A 15,535-nucleotide genomic window follows, 5' to 3' on the forward strand; every position below is an offset into this window, starting at 1 on the left:
GTTCGACCATGCCTGGGAACGAACCCTTTCCAATGACTAGCTTTACTCCAAAGAGCCCCCCCCCCTGGACCACTGTCGTTGACACATAAATGACCAAATCTCTAGGAAATAAGACACCCGGAAAAACCCTCTCGAATTTATATTCCAAATACTTTACAGACGATAGAAAATAATAACAAAAATCTAGAAATCACATAAAGATATTTACATCAAATAAAACCAAGCGTTGGTGAAAAATATATTTCTTAAGTTAGTTTAATCAACTGAATCGTCATTAATGGATTTGGCTTAATAACTTGTATGACATGGTTAAATTTAAACCATAATGCCTTAGTGCCAAAGATTATGGGGTGTAAACCCCTCCTGAATTTTCTCTCCAACTCGTAAAAACGGGACAAAAATGCGTATGAACAACCTTTTATACATTTAATTTTTTTTACAACCCCTTCCTGAAAAATACCTCCCCCCCCCCTTCGAAAAAAATCTTGGACATACCCTTGCTTAATAGCATATGTCCTTGACTTATTTTTAATGAAAACAGTAAAGGATGTCTGGTTTAACTAACCTAGAAAAATAGCAGAACAAGAACATCCGTAAACCCTAAAATTTGAGGAATATTTTTTTTTAATGAGGAAAAAACCAGCACATAGGCATAACTACCTAAATGTCAGCATTGAGAAGTTTTAAGTTCTCCAATTTTGGCTGACTTATTGATTGTTCGACCAGGGGTTATTTTAAGAACTTTTCCAAGGAAATTCCATGACTGCCGTGAAAAATTTCCAAAACAACATTTTACCGTAAAGAATAAAAGATTATATTTATTTATTTATTGTTTTCTGAGAATGTGATTTGGTACTGTTCTATGGTAGTAAAATAAGTCAGTGTGTAAAAAAAAAAACAAAAAAAAAACGGTAACATCAAATTATTTAGTCATTTGAAGTTACTTCTTATTTGGCAGAGCCTAAGTGTATTTTTAACTGAAGCGCAAACCGGAACCCCTTCAATGTAAGCTATAGCCTTTGACTAACAAGATTTAACAGGAGACAGAGCACACAGATGGGGAGAATTCTCCAGTGGACGCACTAAAAAGAGATTTCTGAAGTTTTGAATTTCCATAAATTCGAATCAGCAATTCTAAAAAGCCTTCTATGTAGACTACCAAAGAGGGATTCGTGAAAATTGATTTCAAAGTTGTCAATCACCTCAGGGACAACAGGGGTAAATAGATAAAAGGACATTAGCCTAAAGCTTGTGCATGATTTAAGGAGATAATAAAAGAGAGTGTGTATTCGTAAGATAATCAGTTCTGTAGATTATTAAATTAAAAAAAAAACACTTTTTTTTCAACTGAAAGTAAGGCGCAAAGTTAAAACTTATAACAAGCAGAAATTATTCCGTATTTGAGAGGACTACCCCTTCCTCGCTCTATACGCTAAAGTATTAAATTTCTTTAAAAATACATCTCATTCAAGTTCAACAGCCAAACATCTCATATGTTCATATTCATGACACGGTATTCCAACTTTAGACCACAAGCGGCCAAGCCTATGAGGCTTAGGTTTCAGTTGTTCGCCACCTATAAGTCCAACCAAATTCAGTCCCAGATTTCGCATGCAAGTCCAGTGGACATTGTCCGTCATGCGACAACCCAAAATCAATCCAATCTTTCATCCCTTAATTCTATGACTATACCTATGGATGGATGACAGATAGACTTATCTATCAACAAATGCAATGACATCATTTTTATACAATCTCAAAAAGGGCTTATCCCAGATTTGCTTCTCAATTACTCGGACTATCTGTCTTGGCTTTTTCTATAATTAGCCATGTCTTGATGCCTACTCCAAAATGCTTGATTTTAATTCAGTAATTGATAATAATAGTAATTGATCAAACTTTTTTAAGGAATTGTGATAAAAAGTCGAACTTTAGCGTAAAGAGAGCTGAGGAAAAGGTGGCCCGTACCACATACGGAATTTCTTTTTGACCGTTTAATTTCTGAATGTCTGATAATTTTATATTATGCCATGAAATCCTCCCCCCCCCCCCCCGTGTAAAACTTTTTCTGAAAAATCCTTCCAGAAAACCTCCTCCCCAAGAAACATTATCTCCAGAGAAAATACCGTATGCTTTCTACAAGCCTCAAATCAAAAACTTTCTCGAGAAAAGTGGAAAATCTATTATTCAAAATCGGAAGCAAGTACAAGATTTGACGACCAAAAGCTGTAGTTTTCATGCACTATTATATTTTATTTTTCAATGTCGCGGATATACTTACAATGAATTTCTTAGCATTTATTGTGAGAATTTTCGATTAAACGATTTTCTAGATGAAAATACTCTTTCCTACCTGTATAATATAAATTTCAGTGCCCTAAGAAGGAAATGCTTTTAAAATGTTTATGAATTTGATTATTAATGAAACTTGAGTGTACAAAAATCTGTGTCATTTATATTTCTTCATCCCCGTAGCTCTGCCTAAGTAAAGAGCGATGTGGGCACAATGTATTATTTATTTTTCACTTAGACCAGGGCACTTCGTATCAAAGGAGTTGTCGTAGAAACTTCGAAAAGGGCTCATTCGATTGTAAATTGAAATGGCTAGTCTTCTTTTAATAGCCATTAATGATTGGAAGGCAACTAACACCCCTTCCACGCCCACCATTTCGCCAAACATATCCAATCAAAATTTTGAGATAGCCATTTTGTTCAAAGTAGTTGAAAGGTCCGGAAATTATGACTGAGGATGACACTCCCCCCACAGACCTCAGGGCAAGGGCTTTAAATTATGTCCTGGGGGTATATAAGGTTTTTATAGAAAGCGGTGTCATAGAAACTTCAAAAGGGCTCATTATACTGGAAAGGACTAAAAGGGCTAGTGCCCTTTTTAATTGTCGAAAGTGATTGGAGGGCAACTAACCCTCCTCTCACGCCCACCATCTCTCAAAACACATCCAATCAAAATTCAGAGATAGCAATTTTGTTCAACGTAGCTGAAAGTTTTGGAAATTAGGTCTTTGAGGATGAAAATCCCCCACAGCCCTCAGGGCAAGATTGTAAGTTATGCTCTGGGGGCACAATGTTTTTATAGAAGGCGTTGTAGTAGAAACTTCAAAAAGGGCTCTTTCGATTGGAAATTGAAAGGTCTAGTGCCATTTTTAATTGTCGAAACTGATTGGAGGGCAACTAACCCCCCACTCACGCCCACCATTTCCCCAAACACATTCAATAAAAAATTTTATATAGGCATTTTGTTCAACGTTGTTGAAAGGTCCGGAAATTATGTCTTTGAGGATGACAACTTCTCCCCACAGCCCTCAGGGCAAGGGTTGTAAGTTATGCCCTGGGGTCAAATAAAGTTTTTATAGAAAGCACTGTCGTAAAAAACTTCAAAAAGAGCTTATTCGATTGGAAATTGAAAGGGCTAGTGCCCTTTTTAATAGTCAAAAGTGATTGGAGGGCAACTGATCCCCCTCTCGCGTCTACCATTTCCCAGAAAGCATCCAATCAAAATCTTGAGATAGCCATTTTGTTCAACATAGTTCAAAGTTCTGAAAATTAGGTCTTTGGGGATGACACCCCCCCCCCACAGCACTCAGGGCAAGGTTTGCAAGCTCTGCCTTGGGGGCACATAAGGTTCTTATATAAAACATTGTCGTAGAAACGTCAAATCGGGTTCATTTGATTGAAAATTGAGAGGGCTAGTGCCCTTATTAATAGTTAAAAGCGATGGGAGGGCGAATGCCCCCCCCCCACCACGCACATCATTTCTCCAAACACTTCCGGTCAACATTTTGATATAGCCATTTGTTGAAGGTAGCTGATGGGTCCGGAAATTATGTATTTAAGCACAACAACAACAACCCCCCACAGCCCTTAGTGTTAAGGTTGTAAGTTATGTGCTGGGGGCATATAAGGTTTTTATAGAAAGCGTTGTCGTGGAAACTTCAAAAAGGGGTCTTTTGATTGGAAAAAATAGAGCTATTGCCCTTTTTAATAGTCGAAAGTAATCAGGGAGAGCACACACCCCCCCCCTCAAGGTCATCATTTCCCCAACATTTCCGATCAACTTTTTGATAAGGTCATTTTGTTCAACGTAGTTGAAAGGTCTAGAAATTATGTCGTTGAGGATGACACCCCCATAGCCCTCAGGACAAAGGTTGTAAGTTATACCCTTGGGGCATGTAAGGTTTTTATAGAAAGTGTTGTCGTAGAAGCTTCAAAAAGGGTTCATTCGATTGTAAATTGAAAGGACTAGTGCCTTTTTTATTAGTCGAAAGTGATCAGAGGGCAAATACAACCCCCTCACGCCCATCATTTCTCGAAGCACCTCCAATCAAAATTTTGAGATAGCCATTTTGTTCAACGTATTTGAAAGGTCTGGAAATTATGTCTTTGAGGATAGCGAATCCGCCCAGCCCTCAGGGCAAGGATTGTAAGTTATGCCCTTGGTGCATATAAGGTTTTTATAGAAAGTGTTGTCATATAAAATTCGGAGGGGACTCATTGGATTGGTAATCATGTGCTCTAGTGCTCTTTTAAATAGTGAAAGGGATGGGAGGGCAGCTGCCCCCCACACCCACGTCGTACTATCTCGAAATGCATCTAACAGAAATTTTAAGATAGCCATTCTATTCAAAATAGTCTAATTATCATATAACAAGGCTTTTGGGGTTGAAACAAACCCCAGAGATTAGGTACTAGGGTAATGCCCAGGGGTATTTAAGATTTATATGGAAGGGATGGTTGTTTAACTTTAGAAGAGGCTCATTTGGTTGAAAATTGGAAGTTCAAGTTCCTTTTTATGCGTCAAAAGTGACGGAAGGCAATTAGCCCCCCCCCCCCCTTCCACAACCCCTCCTTTCACCTAACGCACCTGATTGAAATTATGAGTCAGCTTTTTTTTCAAAATAGTCCAAAGAACATATAATAATTTCTCTAGGGATGACACCCCCCAGCACCCTAGGGATAGGGTTGTAAGTTATTTTATTTATTTATTTATTTATGGAAAAACCCGTCAAATAATACAACAAGACGGAGCACTTAAAAGAAAAAAGAAGAAAAAAAGAAGACACAAACTATAACAAACTGAACCAACAAAGAAAACGAATCACTGATTCACTGAATGAGCGGATGGGACCATTCGTGTAGATTTCGGCGTATTTTTCTATTATGCTTCGCTTTTCGTCTAGCGACGGTGACGTCAGGGTTTGCGACTTTAAAATTTTTAATTACATGCGAATTCCTATACCACGGAGGTAGACGAAGCAAATATTTCGTAAAACGAAAATACATTGCTCTGATTATATTTTGGTCAGTTTTAGTGAGAAGTTTCCAGAAGGGCGTGGCATATAAAATGTGAGGAAGAGCGATGGCGTTATACAAACTTGCTAGAAGCAGCCAGTTGAATCGAAGTTTGCACGATACAACTGAAGCGTAAGACGCTGAAATTTGTCGTTTAAGCTGTTCGAGGAGAAGTTTTTGGGTGTGAAGGATAGACGAACCTATGGGTAAACCTAGATAAATGAGGTGATCTACCGGCTAGACAGAGCTAGAACCAAGGGCAATGGTAGGAACACAAAAATCAATTTTCCAATTGAATAGGATGATTTCTGGTTTTGAAGAGTTGAACTGAAGTCCAACTTTAATATGTTCGGCTTCAAGTATTTAGAAGATATCAATTACTCGCTGAAGGGTTCGGATAAGATTCAGGATGTCGTCCGCGTAACATACCAAAGACAAGTTAGCAGATGACAGAATCAGCGAAGATGGACATTGATCTTGCGCTCCTTCTTGACTGGAACTAGTCGGGTGCGCGGAATGGAGGTCAAACCCTTGTCAGGCGGTTGCTTCAGTACGATCCGTAATCTAGAATACAGATTCCTGAGAGAACGAATGACAGCTAGATTCAACCCATGTTTACCGGCCTTTAAAAACATCGTAGCATGGATTAGAGAGTCGAATGCTCGTCTAATGTCATGTCCTGCCAAACAAAGGCTCTCTCCAGAAGATTCGGCATCTATCAAGACATTAGCAACGACTGTTAAGGCATCAGCACACCCAGTTCCTCGCTTGAAGCCGAACTGATGCGGAGGAGCGTAGCATACTTTTTTGAGTTCCTGTATAAACAGTAACTCAAAGAGCATGTACAGCGATATAGCTACATTTATTTAGCGGAACGTTGCGCACTAAACTTCGGATTTTTCATTTTTAACAATGGAAGTCAAATCTCTGACACAAAAATAGACAGGTACGTTCTCTTTAAAGAAAATCATGTGCATAAGCAGAGAGCGATACGCCATGAGGAGTTTACCTACGTATTTCAAGTGGATCGCACTGACTTCGTCAATGCCCGATGAGCCTTTCCATTTGAGTCTACAGATGGTATCTTCAACAGAGCGGGTACTGACGATAAAATCTTCATCGGGATGAGAAGATGGAAACAAATCTAAGACATCCTCGCAAGACTCTTCGATGGAGGGGTCAGGAGCTGACAGCTGCGATTTGTAATGGGCATACCATTCTTCTTCAGGAATATCGGCTGGGGATGGTGAAGAAGAATTTTTTGCAGAACGAAAGACAAACTTGAAGATCATATTTCTAATTTGTTTGGCACGGGTAGAATAATGATTGACTAGATTTTTCCGATGCCGAGCCATGGCCTTAGAAAACTTTCGCTTCGTGAAAATCCGTATTTGTGTTGTTGTAGGCGTTTTTCTAAGTTTTGATGGGTTCTACCAACATAAAAATGGCCACAGTCACATGGTATTTGATAAACCCCTCTTTGGCGAGTAACTGGGGTTATATCTTTACCAGAATTTAGGAAATTCATGATTTTAAAATTATTTGTAAATACGACATAGAAATTATTTTGTGTGTAAACTTTTTTTTTAAACTTGTGGTGACTTTTGGAATATATGGAAGGTAAATTATATTTGAGGGCTTGACGGGAACTTCACATTGCAAAAGACCCTTAATTTTACGGGAGTGTCTTGCCAATCTTTGGCCAATTGTATTGTTAATAAAGACAATAGGATAACCGTTTCCAAAAAGTATGTCTCTAATAAAATTTAGTTCATCTGTGATTTTACATCTGTATTACATCTGTATTAATCTGTATTAATAGATCCTAATGAAGCCCTATCCCACCATTCCTAAGACAGCCCTATTCCTAAGACAGCCCTATCCCAACGTTCCTAGCGCACAGTTACTATTGCAGTTGCTAGTCCTTCAAAGAGATCACACATTTTTCGGAAACATTTATTCTTGAGAAACTCCTCAATCTGTTTAAACGCACAGTAGTTCAATCATACAAGCGTTCTTATCTTAACTTCCAGGACGATAAGTATTTCTTGGAATTGAATTTTTCTGTAACAATGCCATGATTTCAAAGTAACCCTATAGTGTTTGATATAAAAGAATGGTCGCCCTGGTAATATTCAGTAATATGCCTTTAGATGCAAGCGGCCAGGCGTAGAATACCCACCACGGGATCAATGATATAAAAGTTTGATGGTGTGTTAGTTAGTATCTCAGTTCCACAGAGACACTTGATTAGTTTACATTGTTATAAGTTGGAAAAAACATTCAAGTATTTTTAAAATGAGTGGTTTTACACTATTGCAGCTTGAAGGAGTTGACAGTAATTATAGGAAAACAAGTGCTCCCAATTTAGCAGTTGAAATTAGAAAGAATTGCCGACTAACATTTTTATGGGATGGGATGTTAGGTAGATATATTATATCATTGAGTAAATTTAAGTCAAAAGAACAATTGTGTTTCACCGCAAAAGTGAATATAATGCATACACCGAAACTACAAAATGGGTTTAATGAAATCATGAAGCACATTGAGGACAATGGATTGACTCACCTCATGATAAAAGAGTGAAAATATTATTTTTTATTACATTTCTGACAATAAAAATGTTATTATAATAATTTGTTTTTGTTTTGATATTTTAGTTGATCTTTTACTCCTCTCTCTCCAGGGGAACCAATATGCATTGAGAGTGTGCACAAAGTAGAAACTTGCAATTGTTAGTTTAGTCTATAATCAGTAGTGGGACTGTCAAGAACGAAAATGGATTGATTTGAGAAACAAAAAATCTTACGAAATCTTGTAACATTGGAAAAGTGTTTGAATCTAAATGATCAATTTCAGATGTTAACTATAAAAAGGAAATATTTTTTAAGAACAATGCTTGAAATTATCATGGAAAATGATTCTTCGTCTTTGGACTATTGTATGAGCTTTTAAGTTGTGGTCCAAATGCAGTTTCTCAGTTTATTGATGTTTTAGTTGAAACAAAACTAAATGATATTGTGGTTTTGCTTTTAACCACTACCGAAAAATTCATTTAAGACAGCCATTTTGCAAGACAACAAGAAATAAGTTGAATAAGTTTTGTAACGTCACTCAAATCCTTCTATAAGACATTCCTTTTATTGATCGTGAGTCAGTTTCTTTTTGGCAGTGATACATTCAACATTGAAAGAAAATGTTCTACACATGTTCACTATGTTTATATACATTGGGCTGCTGGTCGTCTTGAGGGAACTGCACTACAGTTGATGACCATAATGAAAAGTGTAGATTATGCAATGTGTGTAAATTGCATAAAGAATATGCTGTACAAATTAAGGATTGTAATTCCTGTCTTAAGGAGGTTTGTGACTCTCGCCCTAAAGGATATCTATGCTTCAATTGTCACTATGATAAGTGTGATCAATTGGGAAGTACTTATCCTGGTGTGATTGGAAAAACCCCTAAACGTGACTTCAGTACATTTCTAAGGGATTGGTATAGTCGTGGATTTAAAATATTGTTTGGAAAAAAATTGGAGCACGTTTCAGTTGTAAAAACGTCAAGATAGTATGGTTTCTACGTCATCGCTGTAAGGACAATGGTAGTTATGATTATAAACCTACTGATTTTTATTTGACTGTTTCAGAAAGTGATTCTTCATATGAGAATATCGTGTACGACATTACTTCAAATAGTCAGATAGAAACATGTCAATTTTACTTTATAAATCATAATAGTATCATTGACTTGAAGAAAAGATTTAATAAAATGAAGTTACATTATATTTCGGAAAATTTGACCCTGACTCTGCAAGTCAGGTTCAGTACAAGTTGATTTCCAATAATCTGCCACCGGTGTGCGTGTAACTGAGCCCCCGTGTAACTGAACCCCAAGCAACTGAGACCCTGTAACTGACCCCCATGTAACTGTTTCTCCCTGCAACTTAACCACCGTGTAACTGAACCCCCGTATAACTGAACCACCGTGCAACTGAACCGCCGTGCAACTGAACCACCGTGCAACCGAACCCTCATGCAACTGAACTCCCTTTAACTGAACCCTTGTCCAACTCAACCCCCGTGCAACTCAACCCCAGTTAACTAAACCCCTGAGTAACTAAACCCCCATATAACTGAATCCCCATGTAACTGAACCCCCGTGCAACTCAGCCCCAGTATAACCGAACCCCCGTGCAACTGAACCCCCGTGCAACTGAACCCTCGCGATACTAAACCCTCGTGCAACTCAACCACCGTACTTGCATTGGGTAAAATACAATAGGGTTATGTGCCATAGTTATTTAACTATGGTATAGTTATTTGACCTTTAAACTGTTTTAAATAAAATGGGCGTCCCAAAATTTAGATCGGATGTATTTGGGGGAAAAATAGGGTGGGGCTGAAGCCCTCTGATCACTTTTAACTCTGAAAAGGTGCATTGAAAATTTTTATTTCCAATCGAATGAGACCCCCCCTCCCCAAAGTTCATACAAAATTTTTTCTACAAAAACATTATGTGTTAGCAATGAGCAACTATCTTAACTTACAGCGCTTGCCCCAGATGCTGCTGGTGGGGTTGTTAACCCCAAAGGCATGGTTATTTGATCTTCAGATCAAAAAACCTTAAATTGAACAAAATGTTTATCTTTATTTTGATCAGTTGTATTTGGGGGGGGGGGGAGGGTGTCAGTTAAGAGGGAAAGGCGGATTGTCCTGTGATTACCTTTAATTCTTCAAAATTGAACTTAAACTTTCAATTTCCAATCGAATGATCCTCCTTCAAAGTTTTTACGATCATCCCTTCTATAAAAAACCTTAAATTTTAACAATTGGTAACTTGCATTAACATACAGATTGCTGATACAGGTGTATCAGAAATTTTTTTTGAACAGCTTAGCGTATCAAGATGAAACTTCTGGGACATCTACCTGCTACTACTGCTATTAATACTGCTACTACTACTACTACTAATTCAACACTATTATTACTTCTACAGTTCCTACTACGACCTCTGCAACTATTAAACTAGCACTATTAAGGCTACGCATATCAAGTTGAAAATTTGACAGAATGAGATATTTGACGTGGAACTTGAACTAAATGAAAAGACACTATGTGCACGCAGATTTTCAAAATGGTATATCTCGAAAAGGGATTTGTGTATTAAGTTGGAGCTTTCAGAGAGTGCTTAAAGGGAAAGTCAATTGACCAAAAGTAAATATTTGCACTCTCAGGCCTGGATTTACCACTAGGTCCCTAGGCCCGGACCTAGAATCACATAATGCTAGCGGGAGCAATAACTTATCACTGAGTAATTTTTTTCTGACAAAAACTGGACTAATGTGATTTATCGTCGCCTGGTGCACTCTGCCACCACGCTGCCTATTCACAGAAAAGTGACTTTAAAACAACACAGAAATTCCATGGTCACTTATAAACTGTCAGATGTCTCCAAAGAATGGTAGCTGAGAGTTCGGTATTACCCCTCTCTTTCATCACTTTTCGCTCATCAGTTGTGTTCTGTTAACACACAGTTACATGGTTACAAGGTTACACACAGTTACAGTTACATGGGGTTCAGTTACACGGGGGTTCAGTTAAATGGTGTTGAGTTGCACGGGGGTTGAGTTGCACGAGGGTTCAGTTAAAAGGGGTTCATTTTCATGAGGGTTCAGTAGCACGATGGTTCAGTTGCACGGGGGTTCAGTTGCACATGGGTTCAGTTGCACGGGGTTCAGTTATACGGGGATTCAGTTGCACGGGGGTTCAGCTAAAGGGAGTTCAGTTACATGGGGATTCAGTTACACGGGGGTTTAGTTAAATGGGGTTGAGTTACACGGGGGTTGAGTTGCACGAGGGTTCAGTTAAAGGGGGTTCAGTTGCATGAGGGTTCAGTTGCACGGGGGTTCAGTTGCACGGGGGTTCAGTTTCAAGGGGGTTGAGTTGCACGGGGGTTCAGTTGCACGGGAGTTCGGTTATACGGGGGTTCAGTTGCACGGGGGTTCAGTTCCACGAGGGTTCGGTTATACGAGGGTTCAGTTACAGGGGTTCAGTTACACGGGGGTTCAGTTACAATGGAACCTTTGACACCACTAATCGTGGTCGAGGATGACGAGCTAAATGTCGAAGAAGAAGAATAAATTATGAAGACAAAAGACTTTTTTATTATATATATATGTATATATATATATATATATATATATATATATATATATATATATATATATATATATATATATATATATATATATATATATATATATATACATTATTAATAAACAAATTTACAAACATTATGAAAACATCTTATTTTTAGGGCAAAGAAATCAATATTATACAGGTAGGAGAGGATATTTTCTACTATGAAGTGATTCAATCGACGATTGTCTACATAAATGTTGAATCATTCACTGTAAATATAGTCACGACACCGAAAAATAAAATATAGTAATGCATGAAAACCAAAGCTTTTGGTTGCTAAATCTTGTACTCGCTTCCAATTTGAAATAATTGTTTTCCCACTTTGTTCAAGGTAGTTTTTAATATGAGGTGTGTAGAATACATATGAGAGAACAATATGATCAAAAAATTCTATATTCTTAACTGTTTGAAAGATGCATAGCCAATACCCCGTTGGCCCAGTCGATGGACTACTATTAACAATGATACTGGTATTGTTAGCACTATAAATATGTTCAAGGAAGTCCGAGGGTATGCAACAGGATTTGTATTTGGACATGTATTGATCCAATTTAAATACATCAATTATCTTATGGGTGTTCATGGTGCCAAGTCTAGCAGAACATTACCGTCGGGGACAATTTCCCAATAGGTTTCAGATTGATTGAGTGAGATTAATGTTACACACTCTATCTTTTTGAGCGAGTTATAACTTTATGTCAGTTTTAACATTGGAGGGGAGGCATCCATTGAGATAAAGTAAATATTTCATGATTTAGTTTACGAACTAAACGATACTTCTTGCTCACTGCCCAAGTGAGTTCACCATCAGTATCAACATTGAGATTAATGTTACACTTTCCGTCAATGGTTTGGCAAAGGTACTCTCTAAACGTAAAGTGCCCGTTGGGATATTAGTCACATCTTGAGTACCAGACAGGTCCAAAACAATGATACTGTGACTTTTTGGGGACATTGTAACTCACTTTTTGAGCAAGTTGTAACTTTATGTCAATTTTAACATTGGGGGGGAGGTGCAGCCATTGAGATATATTAAATATTCCATGATTTAGTTTACCAACTAAATGATACTCCTTGCTCACAATTTCATATAGGAAATTTTAGTCATCAACATAAATTGTATGTAGCTTACATAGTTTGATAGATTATTGGTAGTGCTCACCAATGTTCCATTTATGCAGACACATATTTGTTTAAACAAATTGCGTAGTATTCCATTTTCATAGGATCCATCTGTAGCAGTGGGAGCAAGATTGTAAGACACTTTCCTCACCACTTCTTTTAAATCAATAAATGTAGATGATAAATCTATGAGGTAGTCTTCCTTGGAATTAATTTGAAAAGGTATATTTTCGGAGAGTGGTTGCTGTGGGTAAAATTGTTCAGGGTATCCATGTTTTACACAGACGTCTACACTTACTGTGTTGAAAATATTTAAAGATGCGTTGACCGTGGGATGAGATTCCTCGTTTGGTAGAGATGTCATTTCAGTCTAGGAAAAGAAATCCTTTTTCGATCTAACAGTTTTCTTCTTTGTCTCTTTTTCTTCTTCTTTTTTGACAAGAGTGATTTCTTTTGTTTCTGACCTGAGAAGAGACTGAGGTGTGACGAGGGGTTTCTCGACCTTTTTAACATTTTTCACTTTGTCATGATTGCAATAGATCACCAAGGGATCGTGCGCTGGACTGAGATTATGTAAAATACTTTCTTTAGAATCTTTGCCAGCCCCCAAATGTGTAGCGTAGAAGATTCAAAATCCTTGGCAACCTGAGCAATATAATTTTTTTGCCAGAGGTAGCACAGAGCGAAACAGCTTAGCAAACCAACTGCCAAGATTTCATTCCAACACGGAAGAACGACCTTTATAGGAGTCCATCCCATGACCCAATTGGCGTGGTTTCAGAGTAGTAACCTAGCAATTAATATCAAGACAAACAATTTTTTTTCTATTAGCCATCTCGTTGTTATTGAATGGGTCAAAAATGACATGTAATCACAGCCAAACCTTTTGTTATTGCAACACGATCACCTAATACACTTCTTCATAATAACTGACAGAGTCCAAATACGAACTGCTTACAAGAACATACTAAAATGTCGTGGGTGAACTTAAAATACCCACTTCACCAATATTCTCCTAAACATGTTTCAAAGCTTCAAGCATTTTGAACGTAAAACCGTAGTGAAGTGTCCTCTGCCCTTTTGCATACTAACAGGTGATGGTGAGAAAAATGCAGTGATATTAAGACACCTTCGCCTAAGTCCCACCACTCTCGTCAAATCATCAATGCAACTTGGCGTGCTAGTATTTTTCGAAAATGATTTAAAAACATCGTTTGGTATTTGACTAAATTCCTTTAATCGTTGAAAAACATGTTATTGCCAATAAGACTTTTGGGTAAGTTTAATGAGTTTAAAAGTTTATCCAAATGGCTGTCAAATGATACAAGTCTTTTACGATTTGAAACCAAATCTGATAAAAATCAAGTAGAATGTAGGTCTTACCATGGATTATAACTTGATTCCGACTAGCATCAATTTGAACAGGTTCACTTTCAGTGAGATAATTCAAGATCTTGTACACAGCTAACGATAAAAATCAGGAATTTGATCTGCAACACTTGTCAAAACTTTAGACAAATCTTCTTCTTTTAGTTGTCTCGGTGTTGATGGTGGTCGTGGTGGCGGAGAACATTAAGCCATTTCATTTTTGTTATCAGTGACATTTACATTGACTGGTCTCTCGCGGTAGGGTTTATGTTTGTCGACTCGTCGAAGTGCATTTTAAAGCTAAATGAAAATTTCATCGTTGGCAATTATCTCAGTGTTAATGAATTTATTGAGATTGTCCTTGAAATGCTCCTTTGCCGAAAGGGCCAGTTCAATTGGAGTCAATTTGTAGAGTTTGGCCATCTATAGATGGCCAAACTCTACAAATTCCAATGTCGTTTTTCCAGACATTGATGGTCCGCAAAGGAATGATCTGGATGAAGTTTTAAATATATGCATCGTCCCTTGCAATGACTGTAGAATGCATCTGTCCCTGGAATAAATAATAATTCCCTGATATGATTCGAGACCAATACATTTTTGAAGAATAATACATGTCTTTTATTTACAAATTAAAGGCACTACAAAAAATTAATTCAAAACAATAATACATGTTTATTATTTACAATAAGAGGCACTAAGAAAGCACTTATCACAATTAGAAGGTGGTCCCCCGTAAGGGCACGGCGGACGCTGGCAGCGGCTTTCTGAAGGCTGGACCCCCCCCCCCCGAGGCCGGCCTCGGGCGTGGCGCCAAAACATTAAAAAAATTATTTCTTTAAACTCTACCTTGCTAAAGAACATAAAAAAACACTACTGACCTGGGAAAAAAAGCTCCCATCCCATCTATATAAAAAAAAAGATCCCACTCGCAACCCAAAACCATCTACTAATGAATTTTTACCCGACCAAGGTGACGTCTATAGTCTCGACATATACCTCGGTCAGAAGTTAGATAATGTCCGTGGGGTAGCACCGTCACACCGTCCGCACACACACAGACTTCTCGATACGGGTGACATGGCATTTTGTACACTATAACTGTGTGGTTTTGAAATTTTAAAGAGCAAATCACCATGACTTTTGCTTTTGCAACTAAAACACTTTCAACACAGTTTCTATAAGCAGTCATGTCAAAATTCTGATTCATATAGTGTCTAGGCACCCCATTGCAGACTTCTTTGATTACCTCATTGTGTGTTTGCACACATTACACCTACGGACCTGCAAGTACACCACTGGAAATCAAGTCCCTTCCCGTCTCGGATTTTAAAATTAATAAATTATTTGGAGCCTGGCGCTTCACTAGAGCCGGGTAAATGACCTCGGTCCAATCGGTAAAGCCCATTCGAGAGCTAATGTGCATACCATTTTCCAAATCTTCTAAACAATTTGCGATTTTAACTTTTAGCAAAAGTGAATTGGTATCCCCATAATATCCTTGAATTTGTTTCTCCCCCGGCCATTGGCGCCTA

Source organism: Artemia sp. Qi Xiang Cuo, chromosome 2 (assembly GCF_049724085.1).
Source record: "Artemia sp. Qi Xiang Cuo chromosome 2, ASM4972408v1, whole genome shotgun sequence".
Taxonomy (NCBI): domain Eukaryota; kingdom Metazoa; phylum Arthropoda; class Branchiopoda; order Anostraca; family Artemiidae; genus Artemia; species Artemia sp. Qi Xiang Cuo.